Genomic DNA, 12,117 nt, shown 5'->3' on the forward strand with positions numbered 1-12,117 from the left:
TGTGGTGCTTCTAACAGCACTTTTGAAATACATTAATTACACTATATTGGGGAAAACTGAAGTACAGATCATCAACAAAGCCAGCCACCCAATAACCATCTTCATAGAAAGTGACCAACTGAAGCAAGTCCAAACCTTTACCTACCTGGGAGGAGTTATCACAGAGAATTCAACCAGTACGGAAGACATCAAACGGAGGATTGGACTGGCAATGGGAAGCATGCGGAAGTTAACCACAATATGGAAGTCAAATGAAATTAGTATTGAAACAAAAATGGAACTCTACCAGGTGCTAATCTTGTCAATAGCAACATATGGGGCAGAAGCTTGGACGCTCAAGAAAAGAGACGAGAAGATATTGTTGGTGTTCGAGATGTCTTGTTTAAGATGGATAATGGGAGTCTCCAGAAGAGAACACATCAATAAGAGAGGCAACAAGCAGCAAGGTCACAATACTAGACAAAATCAAAGCCAAACAACTGTTCTACTTTGGACACATCGTACGGATGCCAAAGGACAGATACCCTAAACATGCCCTTGAAGGTAGAATACCTGGACACAGGCCTAGAGGTAGACCCCAAAGCGCTGGCTTGACAACATAAAAAGCAGCTGCCAAGAACTAGGGATTACATTAATCTACAATGCAAGGATTATGGTCACAAACAGAGGCATGTGGACTTCCATGGTGAAACGGCTGCTAGCTCCAAGATTCCCAGGATCCGAGGGAGGAAAGCAATAAGTCCAAAGTAAGTCCAATGTACATTGACTGTACCGCGAACCACATATCGAGTATTATAATGTTTCCAGTTGCATGCGTGTAAGCTACCTCCGGAATCTGCCGAGAAGGGTAAGATTTGCTATCTAGGCGATTTGAATTACTAAAGAAATTCAACCACAACGTGAGAGTGATAAATCACGGAAGTTGATTTTCCTGAGCATTAAGTCGAAGCGTTTATCTGACAGAGTAGTTGTTGTTGAGTTGAGTATTAGTACTAAGGCGGTTAAGTCCCATTTGGTGACATGAATAGATTAAATTTTTAATATCATTTAGCTGTTAAGCATTAAAGATATGTTTGTGATAATGTTAACGCATATTTATCATACTTATTATAATTACAGAACTACCCAGGAAACACGAAACATTTTATTAACAAAACGTTTTAATAACATTTAAATGTTGTGCTATATAAAAGCGTTTTACAAACTAACAAACAAACATCATTTAAAGAAATATTGTCAACATGATATTGTAAATACTTATTTTTAGACAAACATTTCTGGAAAATATTATGTCAACCCTTAATAACAGTATGTTCAAATGTTTTATATTAAGTTTTTAAAAATGTTTTTGAATTTTATTAAAACAATTTAAAAACCCTTTATATAACACGACACGTTAAACGTTTTCTGTAAGACGTTTTTGTGTCTGCTGATCTATAATAAATCTCGTACGTACGAACATAGAACGAGTTATATGTAAATGCGTGTAATTGTCAATATCATTGATATGGTTAACTTGGGTACAGTGATTGATTTTTCCTGACATTCTTCCTTTCCTAGTCACAACTTTGAATCAAACCGGGCGTTTTAACTATAATCAATGCAGCAATTAATTACTTATTTATTGATTTATTATTACTGCCACACTCTGCAGTATGGATCATGAAGCTCGTGCAAATGCATTCATCAAGATAATGGCACTTGACCGTGGAGTTATTGCATTTCCATTAACTTGGATGCAGTGGTTGAATTTTATGACAAGTTCTTTGCAGACTTTCCTTGTCAAAACTTTGATTAAAACTATGCGTTTTAACTATATATAATCAATGCAGCAATTAATTACTTATAGTTTAATTATAACTGATGCACGCTGCAGAATGGATCATGAAGCTCGGGCAAATGCATTCATTCAAGTTGGGTTGTGTGCCGGTCGGGATTTGCGTTTATTTGTTGTCTCGTTAAATTATAACACTTTGGGTTGGTAAACTGTCCTTTATTCCTAATGTATGTATTACACTCAGATCATTATCCTTATCATAAAGCGATGCATGATTCAAAAAGTGTCCTTTATTCGGGAATCTCATTCAGCGGTTGTGAAAAGGGGGGTCAGGCTATAGCTATTGCAAAACAAGGCTGACAGAACTTGAAGGAACATAATTTCCCGAAAACTCTCCAGATCGTTAATATAACACCCTCTTAAACTTCCCAAAATGTCACAATACTAACACAATAATAACGTCAATCAGTACGCATATTAGCAGTATTTAGTTTAAATTATTGTCAGGTAATTCAATGTAATTCAATTCATCAAGGCATTTAGGCATAGCTAACATCACATAGACACCTACTTTACAAGATCCACTTACATGAAGACTGCCAAATCGAGAATATTTGCTAACCTGGCGTCCTGGTTTTCCAATAACTATGATAACTTTCAAGTCACGCTAGCACGTATTATATACACGAGGGTCATTCAAAAAGTTTCACCACATATGAAGAGCTTATTTCCAAACCGTGTTAAGTCGACAACCCTATGTGTCTAATTTACTTGTGAGATACAATCACAATTACTTTGACAAATTTGACAATGAGTTGTACCATCAACAAGCTATAATTTACCATCGATGTATGTTTGGGGCAACTTTGGCACGGGATCTCATAAACACAATTGGCAGTTCTTTCTTTTTCTTGTTTGTCTTTAGGGTGAACAAGCATCTTTTTGATGGTAGTATGAGGCTTCATGACCGATTCTAGAATGTCTAAACTTTGAATATTTATGCCCTAAGTTGAGAATGGACCGTCCCACTCGATTTGTAAAAGGTCGCGAACCCTTTCGGTGGACCCAAGTAACTGCCTAAAATGAGGCAAAATTCAAAAGAAATGGGGTTTTAAATTGAACTTTGGAATTTGAAAAGTATAAATCACGTTAGGTCTAAGGCTGTGCTAACACTTTTCTTTGATGACTATGGCGACAATTTGTTATTTTGTCAAATATCTTAAAAATTCAAGAATCTAAGCTAATTGAACAGACAGTAGTACTAGATCCCCGGCTATCCCACTCTCGTAAAGAATACAAGATATTTTAATTTTAACATGCTTCAGAGTTACTAAATTTTATTTGAATCGCTAAATGCATTATTAATGTTTAACCAATGGCATGAAGAGTTCGGTTTGAGCAGGAATGTACAATCAATTATATGCTGAGAAACAATTGTTACCGCTTACGATTGAACTATAAATTGGGCTCAAGTGCATGTCTGAGGAGGAGGTGTTTTCGAAAAGTAAAAAAGATTCCAGCTCAACTCTCTTGAGAGAATTTCAAATGTAATGAAAACACTTACCAAAACAGAGAAAAAAGAGGAATTTTTGAAATTTGAGACTTGAATGAATGAAATAAAAATACAAGTATTATGTAAGGAAAGTATGACAAAGTCGGTCGATCAACAGAAGGATTTATATAATCTGAAGTGAGGTAGGATGTCTTGTGCACTGCATGTAAATGGTATTTGCACGTAATAATATAGTATAGAGCTCTAGTATTTCACAAAAGAATTCAGTTTCTTCCCTGAGATTCTTTCAAAGTTTGTCAAGAATGAAAGGTCAATAGTGGGTACGCATTGTCGATAATAAACGTGATGAAGTACATTTTGGAACGGCAATTTTACAATCTTTCCAATGCAGTGGCGTTCCTGACTGGGTTGGTAGGCGAGGGAGATTTCCCCACTAGCATCTCAAACAAACAAAAATCCTTATTCTTAGTACTGTTTCTTGTTTTTGGTACACATTCGGACACCAACTGTATTTAGGTATAAGATAGTGTACAATTTTAGCGCGCTTCGTGCGAAACGAACACAATGTATATCACCTTTCACTTGAAATAGTGTCTCTGTCTCTCTGGGTCAGATGGCGGAGGATTACACTGCTGTGGTCTTTACAAGAGTACGCCATCTACTTTTATCAAAAGCCGAACTTGTTGCACCATATATTCCGTGTTGTGTGATGAAACTTTTTTTTCACATCGTTTGTCCAAGATGTTGATTGACGTCCCCATCATCCACGATGGCCTTCCATGGCTTTTTTAAGAATCTACTTCTCAACTCCACCATCCTCTCTTACAATGGGGCCAAAGTAGCGCAATTTCCTCTCAATGATGGACTTTCAGATATGTTTAAGTCCGTGCTAATCTTATCCAGGACCCAGATGTTTGTCTTGTTTTCTTTTCACATAGCCCCCTATAGCATCACATCTCAAATACATTTATCTTCTTCCTGTCATTCTTTGTCATTGCCCAGGATTCGCACCCGTATGTAGCAATTGAGAAGATTGACGTACCTTGAGGTTGATTGATAGTCGAGTCCGAGTCATCCGAGTCCGAATTTCTGATGTCCGAGATCGAGCCCGAGTCCTCAATGTTCAAATCCGAGTCCTTATGTATCACCAAATTCAAGCTCCAAGATTTTCACCAATACTTTATCAACGTAGGCCAATACTTAATCAGAATATTAGTTCTATTTTCTAGGGGTGATTTAAAATACAGCGTGCCAAAAAATGTTATCCCATCTAGGCCTGTCAAAAATCACCCCCCCCCCTCGGCCTGCCAAAAAGACTTTGCGTCCCACTTTGAACATGACAATTTGGGGATCCCAATTTACAAACCTTATGGTTTGGATATGTTGTGAGCGCAGGGAGGAGGGAAATTTGCATATGTAAGCGTTTCTGTACTGTTATCCTATATGCCTCTCGGCTTGACAAAAACTGCTTGCACCCTCCGTTTCGGCTAGCGACAAAATGCTTACCCCCCCCCCCCAATTTTACCCTCCCCTGTACTCATAATTATTGCACAGCCCCTTTAAAGTAGTATTCCGCAGATTCTGGTAGTTCAATACTACCAGTGTTATTCGAGCACAGTATAGTGTTTGTCAATAGATATTTTACAATTCAGAAAATGTTTCAAACTCTGCTTAGAGTGCAAAGATGCCACATGCGATTGTCATCGATCAATTTTGATACAGCAAAAAAAAAAAAGAATCACTAAAGCATTAGGAAGGATCCAGTGTATTGGTCAAATTATTTCCTGGAGACAGGTATCAATCCTGTTTAAAAGGCGAGGGGTAACTGATGTTATTTTCGATTAATTGCTTGAACATTGTGCACATTGTTGCCGATGGAATGATAGGAAACATAACGACTTTGACAGTGGGTATCAACAAAAGAACATGATTGTCTTTTGGAGACATCCACACATATTCAGAATATTCACAAATATTTTGGAGACAGGTATTTTTTATTACATCTGCAGTGCGGACTCTGTCTGCAGGCTGTCTTAGAAGCCTGCCGACATTGCTGCACTGCAGCCGACCAGCACAGATGTGCTTCCTTGGTGTATTCATATATGCTGTTTTTTGTTAAATCCATGGTATGTAATTCTTTTGTATGTATTTCATTTGTATTTTTGATGTATTTTGTTTGACCCCTGGGCCAGACTGGAAATCAGTGTAGACCACTGAGTTTGTTCCCCAGGCAAAATAAGATCTAATAAAATAAAATAAAATAAAATAAAATAGGGGGCAAGGACCAGCTAAGATTTTTTAATTTCAGATTGCAAGCTTGGCAATACTATAGTATGTTACTAAAATTGTCCAAATTCCTTTAGACAATCGTTTGACAGCTTAAAATGCTTTTACAAAACATTTTTATGCACAAGGACTACATGTACATTTAGACAATCGTTTGACAGTTTAAAATGCTTTTATAAAGCACTTTTATGCACAAAGACTACATATACATTTAGACAATCGTTTGACAGCTTAAAATGCTTTTACAAAGCACTTTTATGCACAAGGACATGTACGATTGATGTTTTTAATGTCTTTACATCCCTTGTGGCAACGTGTAATTACAAAGCGACACATTAAAAGAAAACATAGCTTCATACGACACTCTCGTAAAATGATACGATTTCAATGAAAATATAATATTGTTGTATTATTGAAAAGAATGTTTTAATTCAGATACACTATGGAATTTAATTACTGCTTTTGTGTCTTTAGAACACAAATAGGCAATTGTTTTCCATTTGGATATTTAGGGTAAGTTGTTATGGTCGACCGAAAAATGGCATGGAAAATCAAATTTGGCGCTTTTCTCAAAAACTGCTAATTTTTACAGCAACATGCCGTGCCAGTTGGTTTCCTTCCAGTGGCGTAGCCAGGGGGTAGCAAGGGGGCAGCTTCCCCCCTGTGAAAATTCTTGCCCCCCCCCCTGCTCCCCTGTGGGAAGGTGGCCGCCCCGATATTTAAGATTTTTTTGTGTTTCTGACCAAATTAACATCATATTTTGCCATTTTAACCTATAAAGGGCCAAGTTTTGCGAATTTATTCCATTTTTATACCTTATTTAACCAGTTTAGCTTCAATATGGTAAAATTTTTCGCGCACTTCGCGCGCATTTGTACCATAAACTGATATTTTTGCCAAAAGGTGCCCCTTAACATTTGTTTTGCCCCTTTGCCCCCCCCTCTCTGAAAAAGTGCTGGCTACGCCACTGTTTCCTTCTCTACAAGGTACTTCCTTTTTGTTACAATCTCGTCGTCATATTAGTTAGTGGAAATAAAATCCCTCAAATAACTAGTTCTTATAATGGAAATTAGGAGGAGAGAAACAAAGAACTGAAACAGAGAGGAGAGGAGGTACCTACTTCGTCAGAGGATCCACATTGGAAGATTTTAAAAGTCTACCTGCAACCGGAAACCAGACTGGGAAAGTGGATCGGCTGATCATTTCTGATGAAATCCTCAGGTGGGATGAACGTAATATTCATTGTGAGTTTGAAGAAATTTTAGGAAACCCGATGAATCCATTCAACATTTCTTCCAACATGATTGTGTGCATTGTCATCATAGGCTAATATCAATATTTAATGACACTATAGCTAAGTGGGTCAAACCCTTATGTTAGCAAACAAAATATAAATGGGTTAAATCTGACTTGAAATATGATTCTCATTTTAGGCGAGGATTCTCCCTCAAAGCTGTGAAAATCAATACTTGATATTGCAGTCGCTAGCAATATATGATTCGGTTTTACTTTCAGCCAATAAGCGTGGTCGTAGTACCTAACAAACTAAGAACAAAGCAGCCTTTTGGTCGTTAATCAGTCCCTAATTCGAGTAGCGAGTGTAGTGAAAATTCAGATTCAATATGAATATCTAGCACTTTTACATGTATTACTCTTGTTCTAGTAGAGATCAGGCTTTTTCAACCGTAGGCAGATGTCATTCAAAAGTCATCCTCTTAAGTTACCTCTGAACCAGACACTTCGTCCATACCATGGTAGTAAGATACATCACCTCATCTTTCCACACTAGACGTTTAGATTCACATTCACCTGAGTTCCAATAGATGAGTATGTCATTTAAATGAGCTGCAGGTCTACTCACTCACTAACTATTATCCTTGTTGAATTATTTTAAAAAGTAAAGATCCAATAATAATTAGTATTATAATAATTAGTATTATCTCTCTCTCTCTCTCTCTCTGGCTTAGCTTCTCTAACGAAGATGTTGTCTACGTTTGCCGCTACAGGCTTGCTGGTGACTGACGAGGTCGATGCGGGACAGGTGTGTCCGATATATATTTAACACGCTGGACTGGGTAAAATGTGTTACATGGTGTATCAAAATGATTGGTACCCGTCAATTTTGATGTTTATTGAAAAACCTGCCTCTACCAAATACCATTGGATACTCCAATACTCTTGAAATGTCCAGAATATACAGCTTATGACATTTTTTACAATTAATCTACAAATTTGTTGGATCTTATGTTGATTGTGATGTGATCAATGAGAACATAAAAAATGGTTAAATTGATGCAATATTTGCTCGTTTTGAAATAATTTTTTAATAAGCTAAGAAGCGCTACAGGAAAGTGGATACATTTTTTGAGGATAAAAGGGATACATTTGACCACATTCGCTCAAAAGTGTAGATTCTAAGATTTTGTTTCATCGAAAGCGGTATAAAATATTTTGTAATCTTTTAATCTTTTAAACTATTAATCTTTTTAATACATGGTCTTAAAAAAAAACCCGTCAATTTCACATAAATTGTGTAACATGTGTGTCTGTACATTTTTACTTCAAGTGTAGCGCTGTTTGTATATCGGAATCTGAATAGTCGAATCAGACTCGAATCTACTCCCGGTATCACTTATAGGACATTATCTAGAGACTGCACAAGAAGTAACGCAGCGGTTATAAATACGCCTATAGCTTCAGAACTAATAATATTGTTTTCACAGCATTTTAAAATAGAAAGAAGGATGATTTAGTTAAGAGATAAAAGAAATGAAATTACTTACTTTCTCGTCAAATCCTGTACACAGTCTTGATCACATAAAAAGACTTCATGATGAAATCAGTCTAATCTGGATTTGAAAAATGTCGTGCAGATAAGGCACTACTGATTTGCTGGCAGCACTCTAACCACACACTGACTTCTTCAACAAATCGATGTCTGCAAAGGGTACCAATGCCAAGCAGGTACAAGTATGGCTTTTTGTTTGCAGTTTAATCAATCGCCTACAGGGTTTATTGCGGGTAGTAGTAGTTTCACATTTTATTATTTTTCACGCCACTAGAAATGTTGATGAAAATATGAAAAAATACTGTTTTTTTTATTAATAATGTTTCTTTAAACTTGGAGGCCCAGTCAATATATTAAGAAATGAGGTACATTAACTAGCGGTACCTCTTTTATTATCATAAATAGTCACTGTAACTGGATTCCTTGCCCCTATAATATACATAACTTTTGTTACCATCAGTGTTTTTGTTTGTTTTGAGAAAAATGCAAAAATAGGCTTAACCTTAAAATAAAAAAAAAAGCGCAGTGATTTATAGTGCGCTACGCACAGGCACAACGCCTAGACAAGCCTCAGCACACTTTACAGGTTGTCGCTGACCACTATGGCCCCACATCATTCCATAAACCATTAAACAACCAAAATTAGACAACATTTTGACCACATTCTGCACGGTACGTACCTTGATGTACATTCCCTGCTGTCCCCATATTCTAAAGTTCTATTTAATCAATACACATTTCACCATTTCACTTCATTACTTTGCCTAAAGCGAGATAATTGATCTCACGTGTACAATATCGTTAGCTTTGCCCAAATGACTCTTTCTAATCATGGGCCCCTTGACCATGTTGACTTCAATCTCAGTAAATTTGCCCAAAATGGGATATATCTGAAATGCGGTATCCAATAACGGTCAAAGAAGATGGCATGTTTTCTTATTTTTGCCCATTCGTTCATTTTGTTTTGTTTCAAGTTATACGTAGACACTTCGTATATGACTATGCATTGTTTATCAGTATCACGCTATTTTGGCTACTTCGTAACCCAATCTAGTCCCCACGCCATTCCCAGCAATCGCAATGCCAATATCTGGGCAAACCTTGTCGATATACGGCAGGCCAGTTGTAGTATTGGTTTCTATACATGTGTCTATTTGCGTCAACGGGTGGATTTCGTAATAATTAAAGATCAGCTTGATAGTATTATGGGACGTAGTTGTGAGAGTCAGTTACGACGTTTAGTTTAGGTGCGAAGTTGATGCACTATATGGTTGTCATGCCCAACTTCGCTCTGCTCGTGGCAACCACAACTGAAGATCGTAGCAGTGAGATATAATAGGCGAAAACATGGAATTTTACACGTAAATAGATTTAACATATGTTGGGCTTTTCCTTGCACCTCGTTAGGGTATTAGGTTTCCAAGTAAAGATGAGTTTTGGTCCTAATGAGGGTAGCTTAGTCTACGTTCTGTCATTAACATCTTATCTGAATGTAAGCAGCCACAAGAGCCCCATTCCAGAAAATACAGCACTAATTTTTCAAGATTAAAAAAATATTGTCATGTTTTCCAAATGAAACATAGCTAAATCCTTATCCTTTAGCTTGTTCTTACTGGTAATAAATCAAATTTTAATATTTTTGAGGGAATGTGGGCCAAAAACATGCCATTTTGCATGTTTTCTTACAAGGGCAGTCACAGAATTCAAAGACTTGGCACAACAAGTCTAAGCATTAAGAATGTTAAGTATAGCCTATGAATTTACTCCTAATTTTAATATTTTATGTTAATTACGATAATTGGTTATAAAATATATTAGAAAATGTATTTTCCGAAAATTGGAATCCATAACCTGATATTAGTCCAAGTCTTTGGGTTTGATTGTCACAAAATACAAAAAACACCCTAAAAACGCATATTTTGGCTCCTAAAATTTGCCAACATTTTCCAAATATTGAAATTTGGCTTTCATTTCCAGTTAAAACTAACTCAAGGATTAGGATATAGCTATCTTTCATTTGGCAAAACATGACAATATCTTTTTTAAATGTGAAAAATGAGGTGCTTACATTCAGATAAGATGCTAATGACAGAACGTAGACTACGCTCCCCGCATTAGGACGAAGACTCATCTTTACTTAGAAACCTAATACCCTAACGAGGTGCAAGGGAAAAGGCCGACGTATGGTAAAAAGTCCATGGTTTCGCCTATTATATCTCACTATAATAATGACGGGAAGTTTTGGCCACACTTTCAAGTATTTTATTCAGACCATGTTAATCGCAGCTTTATGTTAGAAAAAAGTGCATTACAAAAATAGTATCCTTGGTTGTCAACAATCTTACTTCTTATCGCCATTTGACTTACGGGTGTACCTATGGGAAATAACAAGTTCAAATGGGAAATCTGTATTATTACATTAGTTCATCTACGTACAACAGAGAACATCTTTGCTGTAAAAAACAAGCCTATATTAACAACTTTTTATCTCTAGCGAGTCTCGATTAAATTAATTGTTGATTATTGACACGATTCCTTGATACGCCATATTTTCAACCTATGGTAATGTTTTTATGGTTAATGCCAAATATTATGTACAATATACTTTATTTCTCGCCGAGAATCTTGGTTTCTCGATCAAATAACACTGTTTCTCGATCAATAACGTGCTTTTTCACCGAGAAACTCAAATTTTGATCGAACTACAGTGTCTTGTAATCGAGAAAGCAGATTTCTTGGCGAGAAACCAGGTTACTCTCAATTGATATACTTATATAATTATAATACTTGCCATAATTTTCCACACCGTTGCATGAATTGTATACTTTTTTCATGATCCAAGCCTCGTCCCCCACTTTCCTCAAAGAAGTTAAATTTATTTTACCACCGAAAACCTCTGGCTACATAATGTTTGTGTTCAAAAAACAAAAACAAAAACAAAAACAACAAAAAAATGTGTATTTATTGGTATTTATGTTCTGTTAACAGAACGAAATTACTGCAAAGTGGCCTATGGAGCAATGTATATCTATTTTCAAACTCGCTAACCCAAAATCGCCATCAACTGGAATTTTGAAGAATAAAAACCCTTTTTTGTGGATATCTACTTAAACATAAAAAGAAGGATGCTGGAATCACATCACAAAATACTTTCATTATTGCCTCCATCCAAATCATATGCAAGTTCATATCTGAATGATTGGACAAAAATAGACAGCTCCAGACGAAAGTAAATGGTAATGAAAAATCAAGCATATTAAATAGGAGTAAACAGTATTACATGGCAGGAAATCTAGCTCGGGTATAGTCTTTACCCTTCTTTCCATCATGCATTGCAGGGTGTATGAAGTACATTAACGTCATAGATTCTGCACTCTTAAAACTCTTAGCTCGATTTTACTATTTTACTAGCGAAAGATCTCACTAGATTCTAGATATGATTGTGGGTCAAATCTGATCGGAAAATCGATTGAGATCTTATTTCAATAGAAATCTAGTTAAATCAACTAGATCGTTTTATAAGTGTGTGCATAAGCGCAAAGACCATCAGTTGCATACTGTGCAACTGATGGTCAGATCAAATATGGAGTATGCAAGCATAGCATGGCACGGAACAACTCCTACATCACTGTCAAAATTAGATGCGGTCCCAGAGGCGTGCCATTCGCATCCATGAGGAAGAACCCTCCTCCTTCTATCCAGCCTTGGTGTAATTGTCCGGAGCTATTATGCCAACTACTTCCGGACCAACTC

The sequence above is a fragment of the Amphiura filiformis genome, chromosome 8, assembly GCF_039555335.1.
Source record: "Amphiura filiformis chromosome 8, Afil_fr2py, whole genome shotgun sequence".
NCBI lineage: Eukaryota > Metazoa > Echinodermata > Ophiuroidea > Amphilepidida > Amphiuridae > Amphiura > Amphiura filiformis.